Source organism: Sorghum bicolor, chromosome 10 (genome assembly GCF_000003195.3).
Source record: "Sorghum bicolor cultivar BTx623 chromosome 10, Sorghum_bicolor_NCBIv3, whole genome shotgun sequence".
Taxonomy (NCBI): domain Eukaryota; kingdom Viridiplantae; phylum Streptophyta; class Magnoliopsida; order Poales; family Poaceae; genus Sorghum; species Sorghum bicolor.
In genome coordinates, this window is record NC_012879.2 from 12,046,419 (window position 1) to 12,059,945 (window position 13,527).

At 38.0% G+C, this 13,527-nt stretch overlaps 1 pseudogene; it reads left to right on the forward strand.

Annotated features, from left to right (window-relative positions):
- On the forward strand, positions 7,073-13,051 carry LOC8062091 (annotated as a pseudogene).

Sequence of the window (13,527 nt, forward strand, 5' to 3'; positions counted from 1 at the left end):
ACATACATGAAATATTAAATATAGATATAAAAAATAATTAGTTACATAGTTTGATTGTAATTTGTGGGACGAATCTTTTGAGCCTAGTTAGTCTATAGTTGGACAATAATTGTAAAATAAAAACGAAAATGCTAGAGTCCCCAAAAATTTTTCACCTTCTCAACTAAACAAGGCCTAGTGTTTGGAGCTTTTAAATTTGACAGCAGACACAGACCTGGAGTATATTCAAATGAAAAGATGTTCTCTGTAGACAGATGTTTTGCGATTTCCTATGGGGTGGTCATCCTTCCATAACTTTTGTTTACTTCTTGTTTCTTAATCTTAGATCTTTGAAAGCCATTTAAGACTCATAACATACCATTTTTTTCTTACTCTTATATTGTGTTGAATTGCGTTGCAAGTTTTTAGCCGTAGCAATCCTGCTAGTTATAAGGAATTTGGTGAAGTAACTCCCCATTTTCGTTTAAAACAAGTTATTGAAATTAAGACCGGGCAAACTTTGGTTTCTAGAATCTAGTAGCCGATCGTTGTCACAGCAACGTAGAGAAACCAACAAGTTTAGTACCAGTTTCTTCGGTTTGGTTTTTGGTTGAACCGAACCAACACAACACTGAGGTGGCGATTGGATACAGGGATATAGAGAGTGGCATAGGAAAAGAGAAATGGATGATCAGGATGAACGGTAGGATTAAATGAAGCGTAAAGAATGAATGGCTAGGATATAATATTACTCTTTGGAGGGTGAAAAATCTCTATCCCTTTCCCTATCCCAATCTTCATCCAAACGCCACGAAGATACAAGAAGTTTGCCGCCTCATCGATGTCACGTTGTTTCCTCAACTTGTCGATGCCACGCCCCCACCGTCCGCCATACCAATGACACTTCTGCAATCCATCACCCTATTGATGCCACACGTGTCACCCCGCTCCACCCACTTTTGCAGCCACGCCCCGTGCCACAGAGAAGCCACGATGCCCTTCTCCGGCGCCACTCCCACTGGTTGCCGGCGAGGAGCTGTCCCTGACCCCCTCCTCGCACGGGAACGCCCCTACGGCCCTACCATAAAGAAGCCACGTAGCCGTCACGCATGGTCTGAGGACCGAGAGCAGGAAGGAAATGAGGAGGTGAGGATTGATTCGTACAGCCATGAAAGAGATTTATAGGTTAGGGTCAGTTTTTTTATTTGAAACTGAACCTCGGGATAGAATCAGTTAGGGGGTGTTTAGTTTCCTTTCATTCAAAAAATTTTAGGTTTTAGTTTATTATTTTGCATAATAGAACTAAAAACCCTGTAAATTTTTTGGCAAAAAAGATGATTATTCTTTATTTTTGGATTTTAGCTTTAAGAGAGCGTCAAGAGGCCCTAACGAGGGCAATAAATTCTGTATTTTGGATGAAACTAAACATAATTCTAAAAATTTTGACATTTTATATTTTATCATTCTAAAGTAGTTGATATTTTGTATTTTATATTCTATGGGGGAACTAAACACACCCTTATTTAGGTGATTGGCTCAGGGGTGTTTAGTTCCCCTTTTATACCAAAAAAATTCTGGGTTTTCATCTATTATTTTGCATAATAGAATTAAACACCATACAAAATTTTCGACAAAATAGTTGTTATTCTCAATTTTGAATTATGATCTCAAAAGGAAAAAAATCCCAAAAGAACCTTATTAAGAGGCCATAATAAAAGTAATAAATTTTACATTTTAAATAGAACTAAATATAACACTAAAAATATTAATATTTTACATTTTAGTTGGGATCTGGAACCAAAGCCGAAGTCGATAACTGTACTTCTCATATACTAAATCCGAAACTGAACCAACAACGCAAAAGCCGAGATTTCGACTCAGGCCTTGTTTAGTTCTCAAGATTTCTCATTACATCAAATTTTGAGGCACATGCATGGAGTATTAAATATAGATAAAAAATAACTAATTATACAATTTGCTTGTAATTTGTGAGACGAATCTTTTAAGCCTAGTTAGTCCATGATTAGACAATATTTGTCAAATAGACTAGACAATATTTGTCAAATACAAATGAAAATACTAGTGTCCATTTTATAAAAAATTTTGAAACTAAACAAAGCCTTGTGTCGATTTGGCTCAGTTTTAGTTAATGTTTATAACCAATTCAAATATAGTAATCACAATATCTTCTTATAACAAGAATTATTTGATTTGTACCATAATCTGTTCTAACATTAACTTATATTTCGATAGTGACACATGACAGATAAAGTGTCTAACGGATGCAGTGTAAGGAGCCGTTTGATTGTAGAAACTGAAGTTTAATAGGTGTTACATTAAATGCTATATGCGGTGGTTTATAGAGTATTTAGATACTAATAGAAAAACAAATTACAGATTCCAACACTACACGAGATGAATTTATTAAGCTTAATTAATCTATCATTAGCATGTATTACTGTAGCAATTAGTGCCTGATCATAGACTAATTAGGCTTTGAAAAATCATCTTGCAAATTAATCTGTAGTTGTATTTTTAATTTCGTAAGTAGTCTTTTTTTAGAAAAAAAGGTTTTCCTGCTTTTGCATTCCAAAAGCGAAACAAACATCCTGTTTAGTGTTTTTGGCGCGCCCGCCTTACAAAACATTCAGTTCTACGACGACATCACTGAATTGCTTAAAGCATTTCTACCAGCTAACACAGTTTGATCATAAACTGCATAAGCCTCTTCAGTAAACTGCTGGCTTGGAACCGCAACGCTGGAATTTAAAAGCAGAGTATCCAATTGTGCCAACCCTAATAACGAGTTCTCCTGGCTGCACCACGTCAGTTGAGGCGGAGATAAAGCTTTTACCTCCAGCTGAACAATCACTTCTTCGATCCGCATCAAGAGCATCCATCTTCTGAGCATCCTGGCAATTTTGAACAACATATCTTTCACCCCATCCATTTGCGACCCTGAAAACACATCTCATTTCTAAACTTCCACATAGACCATAAAACTGCAGATGAGACTATGTTAAGGATCTTATGTATTTTGTTAGCTAGTCAAAACCGGGCCACAGATTCAAAATCCAAACCAATTCTCACTCCTAGCACATCAGCGATATAATCCCTTATCAAATTAACAAAGCAGCATTCAAAAAACAAATGAATAATGGACTCATTTTCAGCATAGAATAAGCAAGTAGGATCATCCACCTTCCTCCTTTTAGCTAGATTATCTCGAGTTAAAAGTTTATTTTTGGACAAAACCCATAAGAAGAATTGAACTCTTGGTGGAATGAATAACTTCCAAACTGAACTAACAAAAACAAGAATAATCCCTCTAAAATTAACCACGGCATACAAAGATTGAATGGAATACTGTAAGCCCAGACTATTTGATCATCTTCTTGAGAAAGATTAATATCACTCATAAGATCCACTAATCCCACCAAAGATTCATCAAATGTTCAGACATAGATCTTCTAAAGGTGAGCATCAAATTCTCACCATCCTAGACCTCTTTCACAGTTTTGCCTTATTGTTCATTAATAACATACAAGGGCCAATATAAAATAGCAAGACTTGTATTTCCCACCCACTGGTCTTCCCAGAATCTAACTTTTGAACCATCACCTAATTTCCAATGTATACCTCTCTTAGCAGCCTGCATAGCCCAAAGAACACCTTTCCAGAAAGGAGATGTACCAACATAAGAGCAGCAAAGCACATTTGGATTTTCCGCTCTATATTTGAAATCCACAATTTTTGTCCAAATTGTATCTTTGTTGAGTTGGTATCTCAAGATCCAAACACTCAACAAAGCAATATTTAAACTTCTTAAATCTGAAATCCCCAAGCCTCCAAACTCTTTCTTCTGTGCCACCAAAGGCCAATTAACTAGGTGATATCTATGTTTTTCTTCAGAATTATCCCATAGAAAATGTCCCATATGGAAATTAATCATGTCTATAGTCCATCTAGGGAACTTAATAACAGAAAGAAGGTAAATGGGGATGCTTGCCAGGCAAACCCTCAACAAAGTGAGTCTGCCAGCATATGACAAAAGCCTTCCCCTCCAACCTACTATCCTCTTAATCACTTTATCAATAACGATTGTAAGTCAACTCTCCTTAGCTTTGAGTAATGAAGAGGTACACCCAAAAATTTGATTGGGAACTCACTTTTCTTGCAACAAAAGATTTTTGCAAAAGAATTAGAGCATCCTCATCCATCCCAATAGTGAGTAAATCGCTTTTATCGCAATTAATCTTCATGCCAGACATTTGTTCAAAGCAAACTAAAACCATTTCATAGAACTGGCTTTCTCTAAATTATTTTCTAAAAACAACATGTCATCGACATAATGTAAACTAATAATCCCACCATCCACCACCTGAGGAAGTAAGCCTGAGATTAAACCACACTTAGCTGCCTTCATTAGCGTCTTTGTAAAAACATCTGCTACTAGATTAAACAGCAAGTGAGAAAAAGGACCCCTGCCTAAGACCTTTTCTTGGTTTGAAGAAGGTACTATTTTCATCATTTATCCTAACACAGATAGAACCTCCTTCCACTATCTTCCTGATCTAGCTAATCCATATGGATTTGAAGCCTCTAGACTGGAGCATCTCCATTAAGGAGTTTCAACTTACTCTATCATAAGCTTTTTCATAGTCCAATTTGAGAATAACCCCACATTCTTTATTTTTGTTAACCTCATGAATAATTTTATGGGCAGCCACCACGCTTTCCAGAATGTATCGTCCTTGTTAATAAAGGATGTTTGATTAGAAGAAATAAGTATATTTGCCACACTTATCAGCCTATTATTGAGAAACTTACCAAAAAGTTTGAAACTACAATTCAACAGACTAATAGGCCTAAATTTCTTCTAATACTTGGCCTCAGGTTCTTTTGGAATAAGCGTAATCATTGCAAATATAATCCTCTCAAGGTGTAGCTCTTCTTTCTCAAAGGACCTAATCAACATCATATAATCGCTTTTAACAATATTCCAAAAAGTTTGATAAAAAAGGAAAGAAAAACCATCTTGTCTAGGTGCACCTTCAGCATAAGAGCCAAAAATTGCATCTCTTCTTCAGAGAAGGGGGCTTCTAGGATCCTATTCTCCTCTGTAGTGACTAACTCATCTTCCTCCTAGAAATCAGCCCCTAACTTGACCTCACTACTAGGTTCTCTACCAAAAAGAGATTTATAAAAGTGCACAACATGCTCAAGCATGCCCTTATTATCATCAATCCACCCCTCAGGGCCTTCCAAACCCTCAATCATTTTTTCCTATTTCTTTGATTAGCTACTGCCATAAAATAGGTCGTGTTCTTATCACCTTCCTTAACTTGCCTATCTCTAGACCTCTATCGAGCCTTAATTTCTTCCATTCTCCAAATGACTTTCAAATCTCTATTAATAATATCCAACCTACTCTTCTCCTCCGAAGATAAAGATCTTCTCTCAGATTGTCCATCTAACATCTGGAACTCCTCAAGGAGATCCTTTTTAAGTTTTTTAATACTTGCATTGACGTTAATAGCCCACCCTTTAATCTTTTTTCTGCTTAATCTGACTTGAAAAGCATCTAGGCCCCTAATGAGTTTCGGTGATTAATGACAATGTTGATTACTATGACTAACGTGTGTTTTGCAGAGGCAAAGTCATTAGTATTAGGTCATGGTAATGATGATCGATGGACTAGAAGGTTCATGCCTAATTAATAGTGGAAATCGTTTCGGTTTTCAAAGGATGGTTGGACATCGTCAAGACTAGACTAGATCTAAGTGCCATATGGTGAAGAAGGGCACTTAGAGTAGTTTAGGACTTTGTTTTTTCCTTTGACCGTACTATTAAGAGGGTCATTGAATGAGTAGCTTGAAAGATTTTGTGTAGTAGTGATTTATACATGTGCTCTCCTCTCTATTTTAAGCACAGAATCTACGTATTCATTGATGTAGAGAACTTATCATTGGACGAATTCTAACGAGCAAAGACATTAGTGCTAAAGGCTCAACACCTGAGATTACCATCAAACACCAAACCAACATGCAAAACAAGGCCTTCTTTAGTTCCAAATTTTTTTGCAAAATGGACACTATAGCACTTTCGTTTGTGTTTGACAAATATTGTCTAATCATGGACTAACTAGGCTGAAAAGATTCGTCTCGCAAATTATAGGCAAACTGTACAATTATTTATTTTTTTTATCTATATTTAATGCTCCATGATGCATGTGCCGCAAGATTCGATGTGATGGGAATGTGAAAAATTTTGCAAAATTTATTGGGAACTAAACAAGGTCCAAATGGGGGAATATTTTGCTAACTATTAGTAGACCTAACGATGAAGAGAGAGAGCTAATGAAAACAGAGTTAAGGATACAGCTATACAAGATCGGTTATTGTCTTAGTTCAACACACAGGATAATGTTCATTATATTTGTGTTTGATATAATCCTATCTATGTTTGATCATTGTTTGAAAGTATTAAATAGTTACTAGACTGTCAAATAGATAACACATTGTACAAATTGTCTTTCACTTGACTATGTGTGAGGTGAAAAAAAAAAGTTGTAGACAAAAACCGGCCAACTGAGACTACATTTTGTCGTTGACTTGTGGTTGATCATCAACAAACATATGCGATGATCTCCGAATATGAAGAGATCATCAGGGCTGGAATGGATGCCGTGAAATTGTTCCAGTTGGATTGGTAGGTTTATTTGTAGTAATATAGATTAGGGTCCGTTCGTTTCTGTGCTGGAATGCGGACCTGGAACCATTCAATATTTTTTGTAACGGGTGAAGGTCTAAGTCAGACGCATGGTGGTCCTTTGTCAATGACAAAAAAAATGGAGCTTTAGATATATTGACAGCGGCCCCAGCCCCACCACACGGCCACACCATGCATTTCGTCCCCTAAAATTTCGATTTTCGATTTCAAAACCAAACGGAGCCGATCCCAACGTCTTCTCCTATGCACACGGCTGACCACAGCTTTAATTTAGTGCTCGTGTGCATGCAGAACACATGCATTCTATCTTAAACTAACATACGACCTGCTCGTTGTGAGGAAGTAATATAAATCAGTGAGCGATCACCTTCGGCTGGCAGGGTTCGGAGTTCTCTATCACTCGTCTCCTCCCACAACCAACCAACAATCCACGCAATTCGTCGGGAACCCTAGCCGGATCTCATCCGCGCCGGCGGCGGAAATGGCGAATCATCCCCGCGCGGCGCTGCTGGAGGAGTACCTCGAGCGCGCGCGGGAGTACCTGGTCGAGGGCTCCGGCTGCTACGACACCTCCATCACCTTCTTCAACGCCGCCATCGTCCAGATCGACAAGTGAGCTTCCCTATTATGCCGTGGATTCTTCGGTGGCTATCAGGCCACTACGGCGAATTATTAGCGATCGGTCGGTGTGTGAATCGCGATGCATGCCCAGCCCGCGCGGATTTACCGGTTTGGCCGCACGGCAACGGTTTTCATTTCGGCTGCTGCATGCTTTCAGTTGTTTGTCAGTCTTAGTTTTGCTCTGTGGTGTGCTTTCTGCTGAAACGCCGGTTATGTTGTTATTAGGTCTATCCCCATTTTTAGTTTTCATTTTTTTTTGAAAGAGAAAAAGAGACAAATATAATTGGTTTGCATCCATATATTATTAGGAGAAATGATTCACATTCCTTTTCATTTAGTATCAACTAGCTTATGTAGGATAAATTTGACGGTAATAGTCGAATACTGTAGGTGTGGGAAGATATTGAAAAGCTTAAAAAAAATATTTTCCTTGTACTTCATGTTAGTATATGATGGATAAACTATGCAGGCATACCGATTCATACAAAATGGATGAACTATCATCAGAAAATAATGGGTGAAGTTAAAAAAATTGTGAAACAGCTGTATGCTTTGATTCTTTATTTTAGTCTTGCTAAAGTTTCAAAATAGTATGTGGTGTGTTCAATATAGAACGGTGGAATCATGTCAAAGTTACTGTTACATACATAATAGCTTTGAAGCACTGTCCCAATGGGCGGGGAAATTCATCACATTCTTATTTGTGTTCCATGTTATTAAGGTTAATCTTAACCATACAGGCATCTAACTACTTTGGACAATAATGCTAAGATTCGTACGAAATGGTTGGACTGCAAGAACGCAATATATGAAGAAATGGAACTTACGAAACAGTTGGATGCTCAATTAAAGTCCCGTAAAGAAGCTCCTGGGACGAGGCGGTCATCGTCACCTCCTATTCGCTCCAATAATAAATCATTTGTTCTCCAACCATTGGACGAGTATCCCACATCTTCACCAGCACCCTTTGATGATCCTGATGTGTGGGCTCCACCAAGGGCTAAAGCAACCCGAAGACCATCAAGACATCAATCTGGTGCAAGAAAATCCTCCCAAGATGGAGCCTGGGCACATGGTTCAGCAAGGACTGGAACACCTAGCCAAAGCGCAAAACCTAATGGGAGTAAAAGAGGCTATGCGGTTAAATCGTCAGCTGCCTCTAAGAGTTGTGTAAGGAAAGGAAAACCAAGTTCAATCAAGGCTCACTCAGCGGTAATTTCTATCAAATAAGTGTTTGCATACCTAAATCTTTTGTTTCAAAAAATATGATGTGTATTCATTCTAATTTCCATTGTCCACATTGACATAAGGCAAACTATCTGACTCTAATTGATGTGCTAGTAACTTGTTTTTTTTTTGTTTTTGGAAGTACATCTATGTATCAATATTCATAGTAGAAAAAATACCTTTATACCTCAAACAAAGCATCTAGATTATGCGCTTCTTTTATAATTAGTTCTCATGTGTATATACCTTTCAAACTAGCACCTTCTCAGTGCACACAGAATTTGAGTAAACATATTTCTTTGGTGTATTGCTCAATCAATCGTCTATTGCCACTTAATTCACTGTGCTTTCTATAAGGTGGCTAACATAATAGATTTTTAAGATGAATACTCAATATCATCATCATCTATCCCTTCTGTACCTGTGTCCAGGGAGGCTGCCAAGTATGCAGTTGTGATTAGCAGGTTGTCTTGGTCGGGACCCTGATGCCTAGGCGCTGTGGTGGCAACCTGGGTCAGCGTACTTAATGATCAAATCTTGAAGATGAGATAACAATTCAGTCAAATGAAGTCTCTTATCTATATATGTTGATATACTCGCATTTACCACTTATCTCCTCTGTGCCTAGATTGTCTGCATATCTTTTAGGCATAGCATGCTAGCATAGTAGCATACTAGACGAGAATTGACGTTTAGATGGCAAAAGGAGATAACATAAAACTATGATGAAACGGCAGTGCCTATCATTAGGTTCTGAATCAGGACACTAGAATATGCACGTGTACAATCATATACCCCTGTTATCATCCTTCTGCCAAGATAGGCAATTGCCAGTGACCTCCTTTTTTTTCTGGCCAAATTGCCAGCTACTGACTTACTTGTAATGATAAAGTTTCTGAAAAAACATCATTTTCCAGAGTAGTGGCGCTGAGGAAGGCAAGTCCAAGAAGGCTCAGTATTAAGGGCCAGATATGGACTTAGCTGCAATGCTTGAAATGGATGTTCTGGATTCTACTCCAGGACTAAGATGGGATGATGTTGCCGGACTTAGTAAGGCCAAAGACCTCCTCCGTGAAGCAGTTCAGCTTCCTGTCTGGATGCCTGAATATTTTCAGGTAATATCTGCTATGCAGTCTCTTATTGGTTCAAACATAGCACTGTAAAGTATCTGAAAGATGTTTATTTATTCTTGGCGCTAGCAAATTTTACAGGCACATAGCGATGGGAATGATCTGGCATTGCAACTAGTTTCTTAGTGCTCTAGCATGGACATCGTCTAGATATGCACAATTACTGGTTTTTCTATACCACTGTAGAAAATGTTGCTTGGAACCCTAATCATTTTGAATTTTTACTCTTTTATGTTTATGACCATGGATATGATATGGCATGAAACTGGTGCTTCCTTTATTTGGTGCCACGGATGGTTTCTGGATACTTGTATTTGTTTTCTTAATTGTGACTGCAATTTGGATCATGTTGTTCTCGAATGATCATGAACCCAACCAATCTTTTCTCTCTTGTAGTCCTTTTCATCCATTGTAAACTCTATACATAGTTGCTAATTATGTCTACTCTTCCTTATCAGGGTATTCGTCGACCTTGTAAAGGAGTTCTTATGTTTGGTCCACCAAGCACAGGAAAGACTCTTTTGGCAAAGGCAGTGGCCACAGAATGTGGAACGACATTCTTTAATGTTTCCTCTGCAACATTGGCCTCTAAATGGCGCGGCGAGAGTGAGCGCATGGTCCGTTGTTTATTTGACCTTGCGAGGGCCAAAGCTCCAAGTACAATTTTCATTGATGAAATTGACTCCTTATGCACATCGCGTGGGTATGTCAATTTAATTTTGCTAATTGTTGTTCATGTCTTCAAGTCAATGAAAAATTCCTTAATATTTTGCATCATAAGCATGAATGTATCATTCTGCTGGACAACGAAAATTGTAACTATATTGCCAGTTAATGTATTTATCCATTTTCTTTGTAAATATCAGAGCATCTGGTGAGCACGAGGCATCAAGAAGGGTGAAGTCTGAACTTCTAGTGCAAATTGATGGTTTAAACAATAGCTCCACCACTGAAGATGGTCAGCCAAAAATTGTAACGGTTCTGGCTGCTACGAATTTTCCATGGGATATTGATGAGGCACTGAGGTTGGCAAACTCTTATTCTCATATTCACTTCATTTTAGGTGCTACTGCCTACTTATGAATAGGGGTTGATACCTGGAAGATGCATAGGATGGTTTTCACATAAACCAGTCATACCATAGCAGTAGAGCTTGATTGCTTGAGTGGTGCTGCTAGTAGTGTTAGATACTGTCGAAGTCGGAGGCGCATTTTATTTGATTTCTCAACTTTTGACATAATCGTTTTGTCTCATTCATGCTGCATTTGTCACACCACTGACCACTGTTTGTTTGGTAAGATAAGAAACTATCGTAGTTCATAACTGCAGTATATGGAAGATGTAATTTACGAGAGACAAACCTGCACCTTGTATAAGACATGTAGCCAACACAGTATGTAAGCAGTTAAGCACAGACACTTCTATGAGGATTATAGGTGTTCACGGGTGAGGCTGAAAAAATAGTGCTAGTCATCCCAAATTCACATTATATCCCCGCTAGGACAAAAACCATGCACCCACGACAGCAGCTGGGCCGTCAAACCAGCCAGTGATGTAGGCATCTAGGCTTGAGTGTGGGCTGTGTTTGATCGGAGGCTACGCCCAATGCTGCCTTATATATACCATGTCATATAAACACAAGTATGTTAAACTTACCTAATGCGTATCTTCCATCTTGGTGATTTTTTTTCTTAGAAATTCTAACTCAATTGTTTGTTGCATATGCTGTATCCATGACACTTTTTTTTACTGGTTCAACAGAATTTTGCCTATAACTAGGCTAGCAGCATTTTACCTGCTAGTTATCATTTACTCTAGTCTAGATATTTATGTTCCACATGAAAACACTATTTTTTTTGTTTTTCATTATTATCTTTTACCTGACTATTCCCATGTATGCTACTACTTTTGCCATTGATACTTCTCTTCTCCAAACGCATCTACCACTTCCAATCCAAATTATAGTTCACTTTAACTTTATCTTAAGTCATTTTTTATCTTTGACCAAGTTTATGGAAAAATGTATCAATATCTACAATATCAATTTTATTTTCATAAAATTATCCATGAAATATTTATTAACAGTGCATTTATTCAAATTCAAAGTTGTAGATGTTAATATATTTTTCTAAAACTTTGGTCAAAGTTGAGAAGTCTGATTTAGGAGAAAGCAAAAGAAAACTATAATTTGGAATAGGGAATATGCTACTTTTGTTCACATTAATGTGGGTTGTTGACTCTTAAATTGCCCAGCAGGAGGTTCGAAAAGCGTATTTATATTCCACTTCCAGATTTTGAAAGTAGAAAGGCACTTATCAACATTAATCTTAGAACAGTTCAGGTATGTGTTGGAGATATCTTTCAAGATCAGCTTGTGATATATTTATCTCCTTTCCTTTGTTTCATTTGAGTCTTTGTGAACAAATTGATTTTATCAGACATACCATGATGCACATGTCAAAATTGTTGGCACTTAATTTTCTGAAATCACATGTACATGCCTGCATATATATGTTGGCCTGCATATATATGTTGGCCTGCATATAACCAGTATATATATGTTGGCCTGCATTTTTTTTCTTTTATGAATTTTTGATTTTCCTAATGATAAGTAAATGCCCTTGAAAATGGATACTTATTTAAGAACTGCACTGGTGTTTTTTTAACGAATTTGCTCACTACTCTAATTCTGTACATGTGGATTATCAATTACTGTGTCATATCTTCAGTGGCTTATTGTTATTGCTGTACCTTCTTTTACATCGACAGATAGCTGTGGATGTTAACATCGATGAGGTTGCTCGGAGGACAGAAGGCTATAGTGGAGATGATCTGACAAATGTTTGCCGTGATGCTTCAATGAACGGTATGAGGTGCAAGATAGCAGGCAAGACCCGTGAAGAGATCAAGAACATGTCAAAGAATGGGATAGCCAAGGACCCAGTGACCATGTGCGACTTTGTGGAGGCCCTCATGAAGGTCCAGAAGAGTGTCTCGTCTGCAGACATAGAAAAGCATAAGAAGTGGATGACTGTGTTTGGGTCCGCCTGAGACCTTGGTCATCCCCTTATATCGTCTTCAACATTGTTTGTGTGGTTGACACGGTATTTGGTAGCAATATATGTTGTTATCCGCTGGTGGTCTTGTTGCATAGACCAAAGGCACAAACTATCTTGTCTATTTTCAGTGATGCTAGGAATTAAGTTCACAGTTATATTATTTCAATTCTTGATATGTACTTTCTAGCTGTGAAATGTGCCTCATCAATTAGCCGTGGCAGCCATTGTTAGATGTTGATTCAACGTGACTGCAGCTCTAATCACTTTGTCACTGCGCAGTGCCAGTGCAGAGCTTTTTCTTTCCTTCTATTTATGGTCCTGTGTTTTGCATTCGTCAGTTCCAAATGTGTTGCCATGCATCCGTCATGTTACATAAAAGCACTTCTGCTATCGAACGGTACATTTGCTCTTTGTTCCATTTGCTATAGGCTTTGTTTAGATACGAATTTTTTTTGGATTTCGACACTGTAGCACTTTTGTTTGTCTCTACCACGTATAATACACCAGTTGTGAACTTTACACAACCACACCAATAATTATCCACCACAGTCATGACTATCCTACAACCACCCAAAAAATTGCACCTAATATCAGCCAACCTTTCAAATGAACGGATAAGATTTTACTTTAACCTCTCCTTTCTCTTACTCACTCAAATCCAACGGATCAGATTCTAGGGACCAAACCTCATCACTCAACCGTCACTCATCCCATCCAGCGCATGCGTGAATCGTGACACGCGACTCTGCTCTTCCCGACATCGACTCTCCATCTCCTCA